We start from the raw sequence: 13498 nt of genomic DNA, 5'->3' as shown, positions 1-13498 counted from the left end.
AAAGAAATGGTATATAGATAGTGGGGGCTCCAGGCACATGACTGGAGATTTAAGTCAATTCATATAACTACATGAGAGAGATGGCAGTCATGTTACTTTTGGATGTGATCAAAAAGGTCACATTGCTAGGATTGGAAAAGTAAGAAGAAGAAATGAAGTAAGCATTGAAGATGTAGTATATGTCAAAGGTCTCTTCCATAATCTTATAAGCATAAGTCAAAGTTGTGAAAGAGAAAATAGAGTCATTTTTTACTTAAAGGAATGTATTGCCTAATGAAAAGCTGATGGGAAGATACTTCTTCATGTTGAAAGATATGGTATGTGTTATACTATTGATTTAGAATGCGAACCTCTTTCTCAAACTTGTTTTGTAAGTAAGTTTAAGGAAAGCTATTTGTGGAACAAAAGCTTGACTCATGTGAATAAAAGATAGATTGAAAAACTTATGCAAAATGATTTAGTCATTGGTTTACCACCCTTAAGTTTTGATAAAGAAAAAGTATGCGAAGCTTATCAATTTGAAAAAAAAAGACTAAAACATCTTTTAAGTCAAAAGATTTTATTTCATCTAAATAACCTCTTTAGCTCTTGCATTTGGATTTGGCAGGTCCTACGAGAGTAAAAAGTTTTGGTGGAAATCTCTATACTTTAGTTATTGTTGATGATTGCTCTAGATTTACTTGAACTAACTTTCTTAAGTCTAAAGATGAAATTTATGCCTTTAGTATATTTGCCAAAAAGGTATAAAATGAGAAAAGTATTTCTATAGTGTCTATCAAGTCTGATCATGGAGGAGAATTTGAAAATGGTGACTTCATGAACTTCTGTGATGATAATAGAATAAGCCATAACTTCTCTACATTGAGAACCCCTCAACAATATGGGGTGGTAGAAAGGAAGAACATAGTATTCACAAAAAAGGCCAAAGCTATGCTTAGTGATAATGGCATTTCATAGATATTCTAGGTTGATGCCCTGAACACTACTTGCTACATCATAAACAGAGCTGACATAAGGCTTAAACTCAACAAGACACCATATGAACTCTACAAGGGAAGAAAGCCAAACATATCTCATCTCCATGTATTTGGTAGCAACGTGTTCATCCACAACAACAATAAGGAGAATCTAGGAAAATTTGATCCTAAATCAGACATGGAAATTTTTCTTGGATACTCTAACAAGAGTAGAGCTTATCATGTCAATGAACTTGTCCAAACTAGAAGTAAACTCCAAAACATTATTGGTCATTCTGCCTTTATTTCAGAAATAAAGCTAAAAATAGTTGAAGAAGCCTTATTTGACTTGTATTGGATAGATGCAATGGAAGAAGAACTCAATTAGTTTGAAAGAAGCTAAGTATGGGACTTAGTACCTAGACCTAAAAATCATCCAATAATTAGAACTAAGTGAGTCTTCAAGAAAAAACTTGATGAAGGAGGCATCATTGTTAAGAACAAAGCTTAACTAGTAGAAAAGGGATATAATCAGGAAGGAGGAATAGACTATAAAGAAACTTTTACTCTAGTTGTTAGATTGGAAGCAATTCGCTTACTTCTAGCCTATGCATCTTTGATAAATATCAAGCTATACTAGATGGATGTAAAAAGTGCATTTTTCAATGGGTATATCCTTGAAAAAGTATATGTTGAACAACCACTTGGTTTTGAAGATCCTCAAAAGTCTGATACTGTCTTTAAATTGAAGAAAGCTCTCTATGGACTTAAGCAAGCACCCAAAGCATGGTATGACTAATTGAGTTCTTTTCTCTTAGAAAAAGGATTCAATTGAGGTAAAGTTGATACTGCCCTTTTTATTAAAAGAAAAAAGGATCATTTGTTAATAGTTGAAATTTACATAGATGATATTATATTTAGAGCAACTGACAAATCTCTATGTAAGGAATTTTTAGAATTAATAGAGGGAGAATTTGAAATGTCCATAATGAGGCAACTAATGTTCTTTCTGGGACTACAAATTAAGCAAAGGAAGGATGGTATATTTGTGTGTTAGACTAAATATGTTAGAGAGATGCTAAAAAAGTTTAGGATGGATTAAGCTAATGGAATTGATAATTCAATGAGCTCAACCATCAAGATGGATGAAGATGCTGCTAGAATAGAATATGATTGCAAATCATATAGAGAAATGATTAGATCTCTTCTATATCTCACAGTAAGTCATCTAGATATATCCTTCAGGCTTAGTCTCCATGCAAGGTTTCAATTAGCACCAAAAGAATCCCATATTACAACAGTAAAAAGGATTTTTAGATATCTAAAAGATACTGGTTCATTAGGTCTTTGGTTTGGTATCCTAAAAGAAGAAGTGAATTCTTAATTGGATATTCTAATGTTGACTTTGATGGATGTAAGACAAAAAGAAAAAGCACGATTGGAACATGCCATTTTTTTAGTGGTTCACTTGTTTCTTAGGCAAGCAAGAAACAAAACACTATCTCTTTATCATAACCAAATCAGAATATATAGCTGCTGGCTTGTGCTGTTCTCAAATCTTATGGATAAAGTAGCAGCTTGAAGACTTTGGAATCAAGCTCAAGAATATTCCAATCAAGTGTGACAATACCAGTACAATATGCTTGACTAGAAATCCAGTTCATCATTCTTGAACTAAGCATATTGATATTTGTCATCACTTCATCAGAGATCATGTTCCAACAAAAGATGTCATAGTGGAATTCATCTCTACTGAACTTCAACTTGCTGATATCTTCACAAAACCTCTGGGAGTAGAGCATTTCATATTTATAAGAAGAGAATTGGGTTTGTTAAATCCCAACGAACTATAAGCAACTCTATTTCCATTCTTTATTTCAAGTTTGTTAAATTATGTATTCTGTTCTAACTTAGGCATTAAAGTTGTTATTAAAATGTGTAAGTATTTGTCTAAAGAAATGTTTTATTAGTGTTATAAAGATAAGTAACACCGATGTTAGAGATTCAACACTGGTACTAATGGTTCTTCCGAGTAGTTGTAGAATAGCTGATTACGATAGTAACCTTAGTGCTACATTGTTCAACACCGATGAGTCAACACCTCAAAATGACTTATCATGTATAAGATCAAATTTATTTACAATTTTAAATGAGGTAACTGTTGAACTTCCATTTTTTGAGTTTAACACCGGTGTTATGGTAAGTAACACTGGTGCTAGATCTATCTATATATATATATATGCTTGTGTGTGCACTCTCGCTCAGTTCACTCTTTTGCCCTAAACCCACCGATGTTACTCTCCCTCTCGTATAAACTCTACCTTTACTTTGTAACACTCATATCCACTTTTTTTTGAACCCAACCAATCTTCTATCCTAATTGCTCTTATTTCCCATCCAAATCTCTAAAAAACACTAACCTAATCCTTAATGAAGCCCGCACAAATGTAAATGACTAAAGAGGCTTTGAAAGCTCAAGGACCCTCTATGTCTAATTTTTTCCAAGCAAAAGACATTGTGGTTAAACGAGCAGGATCTAGACAAGGAAATATAAGACTCAGCAGTTACAATAAGGTTATGGATAAAGCAAAACAAGTATCAAAGGTTAGAAAGCGAAAAGAAATAATGAAGATGAAGACTCAAAACAAAGAATGAAGAACCTATGGAAACTACTATTACTGCACCATCTCAACCCACTCCTAAGAAGCCAAGAACTGTTTGAAAGGTTTATAAAACAACAAAGGGTACTATAGCTCCTCTACCCACTAAACCTAAATTAGTCTCTACTGAGAGGACACCCAAGGGTACATTACCTAGTCAACCTCACTATAGAAATCTTGAAGAATAGAGCAAGAGGAAGAGGAAGGGGAAAGAACTTATCATTAAAGCATCAGATGAAAGAGATGATTTTGCTAGGTTCTACCATGACTCACTACACACAGGTCAAATTTTAAGTCTAGCCTTGAAGATGGCTAGAAAAGAAGTCAGTAAGTCTTGGATAGTAAACCTAACAGAGATCAGAGAAAAAGGGAATGATGTTACTGAGATGATGAAGCCCTACAAGACTTTGTTGGAGCTCAACATAGATGTAAGTCTAGAAGTCATTAGAGCATTCTATAGTTCTCTTCAAGTCTTACACAATGGTAAAGTGCTCAAAGCAATAATTTGAGGAAAGTCTTTTGATATTACAAAAGACTATTTAAGCACTCTTCTGAATTTTCCAACCAATGAAAGATTCATAAGGCTATTTGAATTGTCATATGAAAAACCAGTCATGTTCAAGATACTTGTGCTATCCTTGGAGGAAAGCTTTAGTCTAATAGAAAAACCTAAGTCTATGCCAACACTTTACAGAGTAATCTACCGCATTTTATCAAGGTCAATTACCTATAAAAGATCTAGGGTAAACAAATTCATTTCTAAAGATTTGAGGTTTCTGACTGCCTCAATCAAAGGTTTCAAGCTGGATGTTACTTCTATCATTTTTGATAAGATCAAGAGCTTAGTCCAGTTAGGCAAAAAGAGAGATGGAAAGTATCTCATCTATGGAAATGTCATTTCCAAGATGTTAGAAGATCATGTATCTAGAAGGCAATAAAGCTCTGGGACATGAGATCAACTCTATCGCTCTTAAGAAAATGGAGATCATTAAAGAGAAAGAAAGAGGACTTAGTATCAAACAAAAGCTCATTCAGTTATAGCTCCTAGTGTTCAAGTCAAATAAGAGTCTCAACTTGCTCAGCATGACTCATTTATCCCACTATCATCAGGAGGTGTATATTTAGATTTAGATGCTATCAAGTAGTTGGATAGAAGGTTCAAGATTCAAGTTGAGCTTTTTACCCTGTGTCTTAAGAGGCAAGCTAAGGATTTCAATTAGAAATTAGAGAAAGCTCCTGAAGAGATTAGAAAAGAGTTCAAGGAAGAACTTGGCTTACTAAGAGCTCAAGTTATGAGTTTAGGAGGAAGACCAGCTGGACTAAGGGACTTATCCGAGCACTACTCTCCTTTTAGAATGGGTACCCTTACTGATGACTCTATTCATGAGAATGTTGGACATGGGTTTATTAAAGATTTTATTTTAGTGCACACATCTAGCACCTCTACTTCTAAGAAGGGTACTGAGGAGGAAATTGACAATGATCTATAGATACCCTCCAAGATTGAAAATCTAAGGGTTGGACCAGTTTCCTCTACTGATTTTAAATTGAGATCTATATTTGAAGAAAGTTCAAAAGGAGCTGAATCTCATGCATCAGACAGTAATCAACTTACACTAGTTGTAGCAAAGGTTGCTAGAGAATATATTGAGATCTCTGATGATGAGGAAGAATTAGAGTCTGCACAGTCACCTTTAGCTTCTACTCCTTTCTTCTATAGGATCAATTACACAAAGGCCTTTCAGGACTTGATTAGGTGAAATCTTGATTTTGTATTATCTCTTACGCCTTTCACTATAATTCTAGAATCTAGTGAAATTGTCAAGCCTCCACCAAGGTTCAGGAACGAACCTATTTAGACTAAAAGTGGTATCTCTTCTTCTTACACTCCTTCTTCTAATCTTTTTATCCCTGTTCATCTGTCCAAGCCCTCTACTGATGACAAAAAAGGGGAGAAGAGTAAGGATGCAAAGTCTAGTAAAGGTGCAAATAGTAAGGATCAAGGGTCTGTACAAAGTAGTAGGTTAGATAAGCATGTGGTTGAAGATTCAGGAAGTGGCAAGCGTAAAGGTTAACCTATTATGAGAAGACCAAGAAGTTCCTAGCCTAGACTCAACAGATTCAGAGTAAAGAATTTCGAGCCTTCTAAGGCTCAATCTTCATCAAAAACCTCTGAGCCTCAAATTCTTAACCACCTTTTGAAACACCCAAACCTTCATCTCCTATTACCCAGAAATTCCATAAGTTAATGGATTTCTTTAGTACTATCTTTAAGAAATGAATTGAGTATTTGTTTATTTACTAAATATTCTTTGTTATTCTCTTTTGTAACTTCTTTTGGACACACACACACACACACACATATATATATATATATTGTGCAATTCTTCTACTCAATCCCTGTTAATCTATTTTATCTCTTTTAAGAAGTAGAGACGAAAGTCTCTCTGAGAACTAACACTTTGCATCTAAGTTTTTCCATCATCAAAAAGGGAGAGAAATGTTGAGCCTTGGTTTTGATTATTACAAAATAAAGAGAAATTTTGTGTGTTTCAGGTCATTTAACTTGAACTTAAGTTAACTGGCTTAACATTAATCTAAACTAGCTAAGTGTAAGCTTATTCGTAACAGAAGTTCTTTTCTCCAAAAATATCCTTGTTAGTTAAGTATTTGACTTAATTATAATCTATATGCTTGATGCTGTCTTGTTATAAATTGTTTATAAGTGTTCTTAGCACCAGTACTGAAAGCTTTAACACTAGGGTTACTTCAATTATTTTCACTACTCTATTGGTTTGTGTTTTATATAACACCGGTCTTACTTATTCTAACACTATTGTTATCCCTTTAAAATTGTGCAATTGATTCTCTCTACTTTAAACATTTTTCTTTATACTGGTATTATCTATTTAACATCTGTCTTGTTCATTCTATGTTCTTGTTTAAGTTAAGATAGCACCTGTGTTTCTTCATCAGTACCTATACTATTTTTGAGTAATTATCTATAACACCAATGCTAACTCTATAACATCAGTACTGTCACTTCTATTCTCTTGCAAAGATGTTTGATTAATCATGGTATTTAGATACAAGTACTTCCTTGAAGTTATTCAGTTTGCTTATCTTTCATTGAGTCACTGAGTTTGCCTTCTATTATACCAAAACGCAGAAGCTTTAACCACTTTTGTCAGAAGCATTTAATGTTTTTAGCTATTACTATGCAAAAGAGGAAGTCTCTATCGTAAAGCACTATTTCATTACCTCATCTACTAGAAAACCTCATATAAGCTCAAACATCCAAGGAAACAAAAAAGAAAGAAGTAATTAGTTTACAAGCAACATTCAACGAAAAAATTTATGAGTCTAATGGATCACTTATGATACTCAACTATAAATAGACTCATTTATGAAACCTAAAGAAGGATGAACAACATGAGCCAACAAGACAATTCTGTGATTACTTGAGCATTAAAGTTTACCTAGCTTCTGTGTATCATTTATTATTAGAAAGGTTCATTGATTATATATCTAATCTTAAAGAGAGTTTAAAAGCAGTAGTAGTTCATTTTTTAACTTACTCTGTTTGTTCCTATTTTACATCTTCTAAATAGAGGAAATTAAGCTCAGGGTGCTTAAGGGGATTTATTATTACCTTTATAAAGGGGAGATTTTCAAACTTATTTTAAAGTTTGTTGATGTACTCAAACAAACAAGAGCCCAGATTAATCTTGGTAATATAGTTGAAAATCTCATGAGGTTCCCAGGGACTAAACGTAGACTCAAGTGGTAGGAGTTAAACCAGGATAAATCACTTGTGTCAAGCTCTGCTATTCTAACTCTCATGATTGGTGATTTCATTTCTTCATTACTCTTACTATTACTATAAATAATTTAAATTTTAATTAGCCTAATTCACCCTCTCTCTTAGGGCATTTACAATTGGTATTAGAGCCTAGTTACTCATTCTTGACTTAATTATCTGAGTAAAAGATCTTACTAATGGCTAACTTTGCAGATGATAACCTAGGAGAAGGTATGTCAATAAAGAGTCCTCCAACATTCAAGGGAGAAGACTATCCCTTCTAGAAAAGTAGAACGATGATGTATCTTTAAGCTCAAGATGTTGAGATGTTGGACATCATTACCAGAGTCCATATGTTCCTATGATCCTTAGTGATAATGGTCTGATGAGATAAAAAACAAGAGAAGAATGAGATGATGAGGACAAAAGAAGATTGAATCTCAACACCAAGGTGAAACTCACAATTGCTTGTACTCTAAACAGAACGGAATATTATCATGTCATTCATTGCACCACTATAAAAGAAATGTGGGATGCTTTGAGATAAGCTTATGAAGGTACTGAGGGTGTTAAGGAGAACAAGAAAAGTAGTCTTATTCATGAATATGAGACATTCAAGATGGAGGATGAAGAAGCAATTAAAGGCATGCAAGTTCATTTTGCCCATATTATCAACCATATGATAAATCTAGGCAAAGCTTACACTCAAGTTAAGCAAGTCAGAAGAATTCTCAAAAGTCTTCCAGTGGAACGGCAACCCAAAATCACTGCTACTACTGAGGCACAAGGAGTATTAATGAGCTCAGTAACTACATTTTTTAGAAGCCTTGAAGAAGATGAATCTACCTTGCTTCAATACAAGGAAGATATAGGCAAAAAGAAAAAAGGCATTTCTCTAAAAATCAATGAAGATAAATCAGAAGCAGAGTCCGACGAGGATGAAGAATTTGGTATGATGGTCAGACGATTCAAAAAATTCTACTGTGGAAAGAAGAACTTCATAAAAGAATCTTCAAGCAATAAGAAAGATCAAAAAGTGCCACTAACATGTTATAAATGCAAGAAGCCATGACATATCAAATGGGATTCTCCTCAGTGGCAAAAGAAACAAGAAAAGGAGAAGAAAAATAAAAGCCTTAGAAGAAAAAGAAAGCTTTTGCTGCATAGGGAGATAGCTCTTCGGATGATGAAGAAGAGGAGGAAGAAACATCAAACCTATGCCTGGTTGACTAAGAAATAGATTTGATTGAATCACAATCAAATGAGGTATGCCTCACTGTCTCTAAAAAAAAGAAATGGTATATAGATAGTGGGTGCTCCAAGCACATGACTGGAGATTTAAATCAATTCATAGAACTACATGAGAGAGATGGTAGTCATGTTACTTTTGGATGTGATCAAAAAGGTCACATTGCTGGGATTGGAAAAGTAGGAAGAAGAAATGAAGTAATCATTGAAGATGTAGTTTATGTTGAAGGTCCCTTCGATAATCATATAAGCATAAGTCAAAGTTGTGACAAAGGAAACAAGAATGAGTCTAACGGATCATTTATGATACTCAAGTATAAATAGACTTGTTTATGAAAACTGAAGAAGGATGAACAACGTAAGCTAACAAGAAAGTTCTGTGATTACTTGAGTATTAAAGTTTACCTGTCTTTTGTGTATCATTTATTATTAGAAAGCTTCATTGATTATATATCTACTCTTAGAGAGAATTTAAAAGCATTAATAGTTTATTCTTAAACTTACTCTATTTGTCACTGTTTGACATCTTCAAAACAGAGGAAGTTAAGCTTGGGGAGTTTAAGGATTAATTATTATTACCTTTGTAAAGGTAATAATCACCTTTATAAAGTGATTTATTATTATCTTTGTAAAGGGGAGAGTTTCAGACTTATTGTGAAGTTTATTGATGTACTGAAGCACTCAAGAGCCTAGATTAATCTTTGTAATATAGTTAAAAATCTCAGGAGATTCCTGGGGACTAGACATAGACTCGAGTGGTAGAAGTTGAACCAAGATAAATTACTTGTGTCAAGCTATACTCTTCTAACTCTCATAGTTGGTGTTTCATTCCTTTATTACTCTTACTATTGCTACAAATCATTTAAATTTTAATTAGCCCAATTTCCCCCTCTTTGGGGTATTTACAAGCAGGATCCACTAGCTCAATAATATCTAAATAAAGACTAGGTGCTCTATAGGAGTCATGGACTCATCGACGAACTTCTCCAAGAATAACTCCTTAATCTAAGTGTAAGACCTTGATAGAACACATTTGTTACCCACTTTTATTTGTCAATTAGGACCATTTTATTAATGATTTATCACCTTCAAGTGCACACATTGCATTAGATTTGGAACTTTGCCTAAGTTTCTAATATCAGTGCACTAGGGGCATTTTGGTCCAAAAAATGAACTTTTGAGAAAATGTACAAGAAAAATTGACAAAGTGCATTTTATGTCCAGTTGATGAATGGTGAAATTATATTTTTAAAATTCATTTTAGTTTGGGAGTAATTAAATAAAAAAGTCAACACTTTCTTAAGTGTCTTAGTTTGTCCTAGTTTTTGGTTTGCCTTTGTGTGAAAATTTTTATATAATTTTGTGCAGCCTAAAACTTGGTTAATTTAATAAATTCTCCCTTCTAATTATGAATTTAATTCTGGACATGAATTAGATTTTATTATATCATATGCTATTTAATTGAATTATGTGATTTATGTGACATAGGTGGCATGTGACTTGTGCATCAATTGGGCAATTGAGGTCAACACTCCTTGAGGACAATGGCTGATGGTTTGCACGTGAATTATGATTATTTTGAGGGATTAGATCAGCTAAAATGATGTGGATGACACATGAGAAATTAGGCACACATTGGAATCATCTACAAACCAATAGGAAGTTGCCACCTTACAAGTGTGACAAGGCTCCCATTTACATTTTAATTTCTTTTTCCTTATTTTAATTAAGCTTCAGCTGATGGGAGACACTAAGGAGCACGCCATTTTAAGTCTCAAATGGGATCCAACACATATCTCATTCATCTTCCACATTCTCTCTCTCTTGTTCATAGTGTTCTTCATTTTCTCTCTTTTGTTCTTCATTTTCCAGCACCCTAACCTCCATTTTCAGCCACCAAACCTCCACAAAACTCATACCATTCTTCTCCTTCTTCATTTTCGTTCCATCCCTTCCATTTTCACAAGGATTGAAGCTCATTTTCATCATTCAAGAGCTATGGAGTTTGGCCTTCACAAGCAATCACTAGGGTTCTTGAAGATGAAGATTGGCTAAGTTTCTTTGTGGAATCCTAGAGAGATGAAGATGGAGGATGAGTCTTGAGCTTCAAATTGGCTAAGTTCTTTTGTTTCCTATCCTCTTCTCTTTTTACTAGATGGTTAGATTCCTTAATCTAGGGTTTAATCATCTTAGCTTATAAATTCTAATTTGAATTTGATGTTGATGTAAAGAGAGAGGATTGTTTCATTTAATTTCTTCCTTGGACAGCCATGACTGAATTTTGCCACTCTTTGTTTGGCACATAATCTTGTGTTTTTCAATTAGTGAATTTCTTGTGTTAATATTGCATAATCTTGTGGTGTTAATGCTTGTGTTGTTGAGTAGCTTGACATAATCTTGTGGTTGCTCAATTTATGTGTTTGACCATGGCTGTTGAGAGAGGATTTTGAGTGAATCACTTGGCTAATGTCTTCACCAATTGGTTAATTAAACTAGGGACTTTAATCTAAGACCTAGGGAGGTTAGCTAATTAGGTTAATTGGCTTAGGATAATTTTCTTAAGTCATGACAGCTTTAGTCAAGAGGAAAGGGAAGCTAAACTTAGCCTAATCATGAGAAGATAATGAGTCCAAAATCAACTAATCTCTAGGGTTCCATTATTGTAAAAAGGGAAGTTCATTTCACTCACTTTCACTAGCATTTTAATTACTTGCATATTAGGTAATTAGTTTAGATAATTAGCTAGATAACTAAATTCCTACAAACTTTGGTTGATTTATTTCACTAGATAACTTTCAATTAGACTTAAAACCATTCCTTGGGAGATGACCTAGGGTTGGCCCTATATTGCATTAGGGTTAGCTTTAGTGTAATTTTGAGGATAAGCGACTAATTTCCTATCAAAATTTTGGCGCCGTTGCCGGGGAATGGTTTAAGTTTAATTCTAAGGTTGTTTAGTACTTAATTTACATTTTTAGTGTTCCTGAAAAATCTTTTGAAAAATTATAAAAATTTGTTTTTTGTGTCTTTTTTAGTGTTTTTTGTGTGTTTTGAGTGTTTTTATTCTGTTTTAAAAAGGAAAAAAAAATTTAGTGCAATTTTCGTTGGTTTGGTGTAGAGCTGAAAATACTCTGTTTCTAGTGTCTCTGTCTGAAATTGAAAAATTAACTGGGAATGAGTCTGAGGGAATTTGAACGTGGAATTTATTTCATTGAAATCTCTATATCCTAGCTTCACTTTAAAATTGGTTTGGTCAATTTTGGACGTGGGAAGTGTCCTGTGGAAATTTTACAATCTAACAAGGTCCAGGGAGCCATTACAGAGGATTCCCAAAACCCTGTTTCAATTTTGAGTTAGCATATCTTCCTCTTTGTGCGTTCAAATTGATTGATTCCAGTTTCATTTTTCTTATCGCTGTCTTATCTTTGTTTCTTGTGTTTAGGATTTTCTTCAATTTTTCCATTTTCCTATTTGAAAGTTTGTTAGAAGCTCTGAAGGTCTTCTGGACGAAATCCTGTTTCTCCAGACTTGAGGACCAACTTGTGAAAAATTCTGGGAACGATTGGGAAGGATTTTTAATCTAAAAGTTTTATATAATTTTCCTGTATATCTCTTGTGTTTCTCATAAAATTTTCAGGGGAATTTATCATGTGGATTTGCTGATAGAAAATTCACAAGTTCACTGTCTCCAGAGAGCCTACTGTGCGAATTCCAGAATTGCCAAAGCTTCTTGATTGAGCATTTCTAACTCTCTTTCTACTTGTTTGGTGTTATTTTTTTTTCATTTTGTTGCTATTGAGTTTAATAAAAAAAATAAAAAAATTATTTCTCTTGCTTTTGTGTGTTTTGAATTGTTTCATGTTGATTTGCATTTTAGTTTAGTTTGTTCTTTGTTCTTAATTTTCTTGAGCTTGATTAGTGCATGACCCGAAGAAAACATACCTCTTTTGTTGAATTAGATCCAGAAATTGAAAGAACTATTTCTAGATTGAGAAGATCACAACCTATTCTTGATTCTCATTTGGTTTGTAATTCAACAATGGAAGGTATCTTAGGACATGAGCATGTGCATAATGAGGGCCATGGGAATGGGAATGAGAATTTGCATGATGATGGCCATGTTAATAATGAATTTGAAGGCTTGCATAACCCTAGAGAGGAGAGGAGCATTAGGCAATTAACTCAACCTAATTGGCATGATAATCCTTATGGCTTATATGTTCCTCCTACTAATGTTCAATTTGAAATTAAATCCTCTTGATTAATGCATTGCCTAAATTTCATGGGTTACCGGGAGAGGATTGCCATAGGTTTTTGCATACTTTCCTATTGGTTTGTGATACTATGAAGCCTATGCATGTAAATGTTGATGATGTTCAAGCTAAGGCTTTTGTATTTTCTCTTGAAGGTTTAGCAAAGGAGTGGTATTTCAACTACCCTTCTTATGTGAAAGTGAGCACATGGGCCGAGCTAAGAAGACTCTTCTTAGATAAATTCTTTCCAAATTCCAAGGTCACCAATTTGAGAAAGCAAATCTATGGGGTCCAACAAGGAGAGGATGAGAGTCTCTATGAGTATTGGACTAGATTCCAAGGCCTTTTGGCTAAATGCCCACACCATCAAATTTCTAGTGAGAATTTAGTCCAATATTTCTATGAGGGCTTGATTCCAAGAGACAAAGTTAACATTGATGCCGCTAGTGGTGGATGCTTGATTGACCTCACTTCCTTAAAGGCTTGGGAACTAATTGACAAGATGGCTTCAAGTGGTGCTCAATACTCTACAAGGGAAAAGAGAAATGTGAATATGGTAGGTTCCTCAGTTCTTAATGA

The 13498-nt window shown here is 33.9% G+C and overlaps 1 non-coding gene across 1 annotated transcript; it reads right to left on the bottom strand.

Annotated features, from left to right (window-relative positions):
• Positions 1-13184: 13184 nt before the first annotated feature.
• LOC129319108 (small nucleolar RNA R71) lies at positions 13185-13291 on the bottom strand. Its single transcript, XR_008595420.1, has one exon. It is a non-coding gene; the product is annotated as a small nucleolar RNA R71 (small nucleolar RNA).
• Between the last annotated feature and the right edge of the window lie 207 nt (positions 13292-13498).

Source organism: Prosopis cineraria, unplaced genomic scaffold, assembly GCF_029017545.1.
Source record: "Prosopis cineraria cultivar Desert tree isolate PC_DT_omini unplaced genomic scaffold, ASM2901754v1 PC8, whole genome shotgun sequence".
Classification (NCBI taxonomy): domain Eukaryota; kingdom Viridiplantae; phylum Streptophyta; class Magnoliopsida; order Fabales; family Fabaceae; genus Prosopis; species Prosopis cineraria.
The sequence above is the reverse complement of the archived record's forward strand: the minus strand, read 5'-3'. Positions and strand labels throughout refer to the sequence as shown.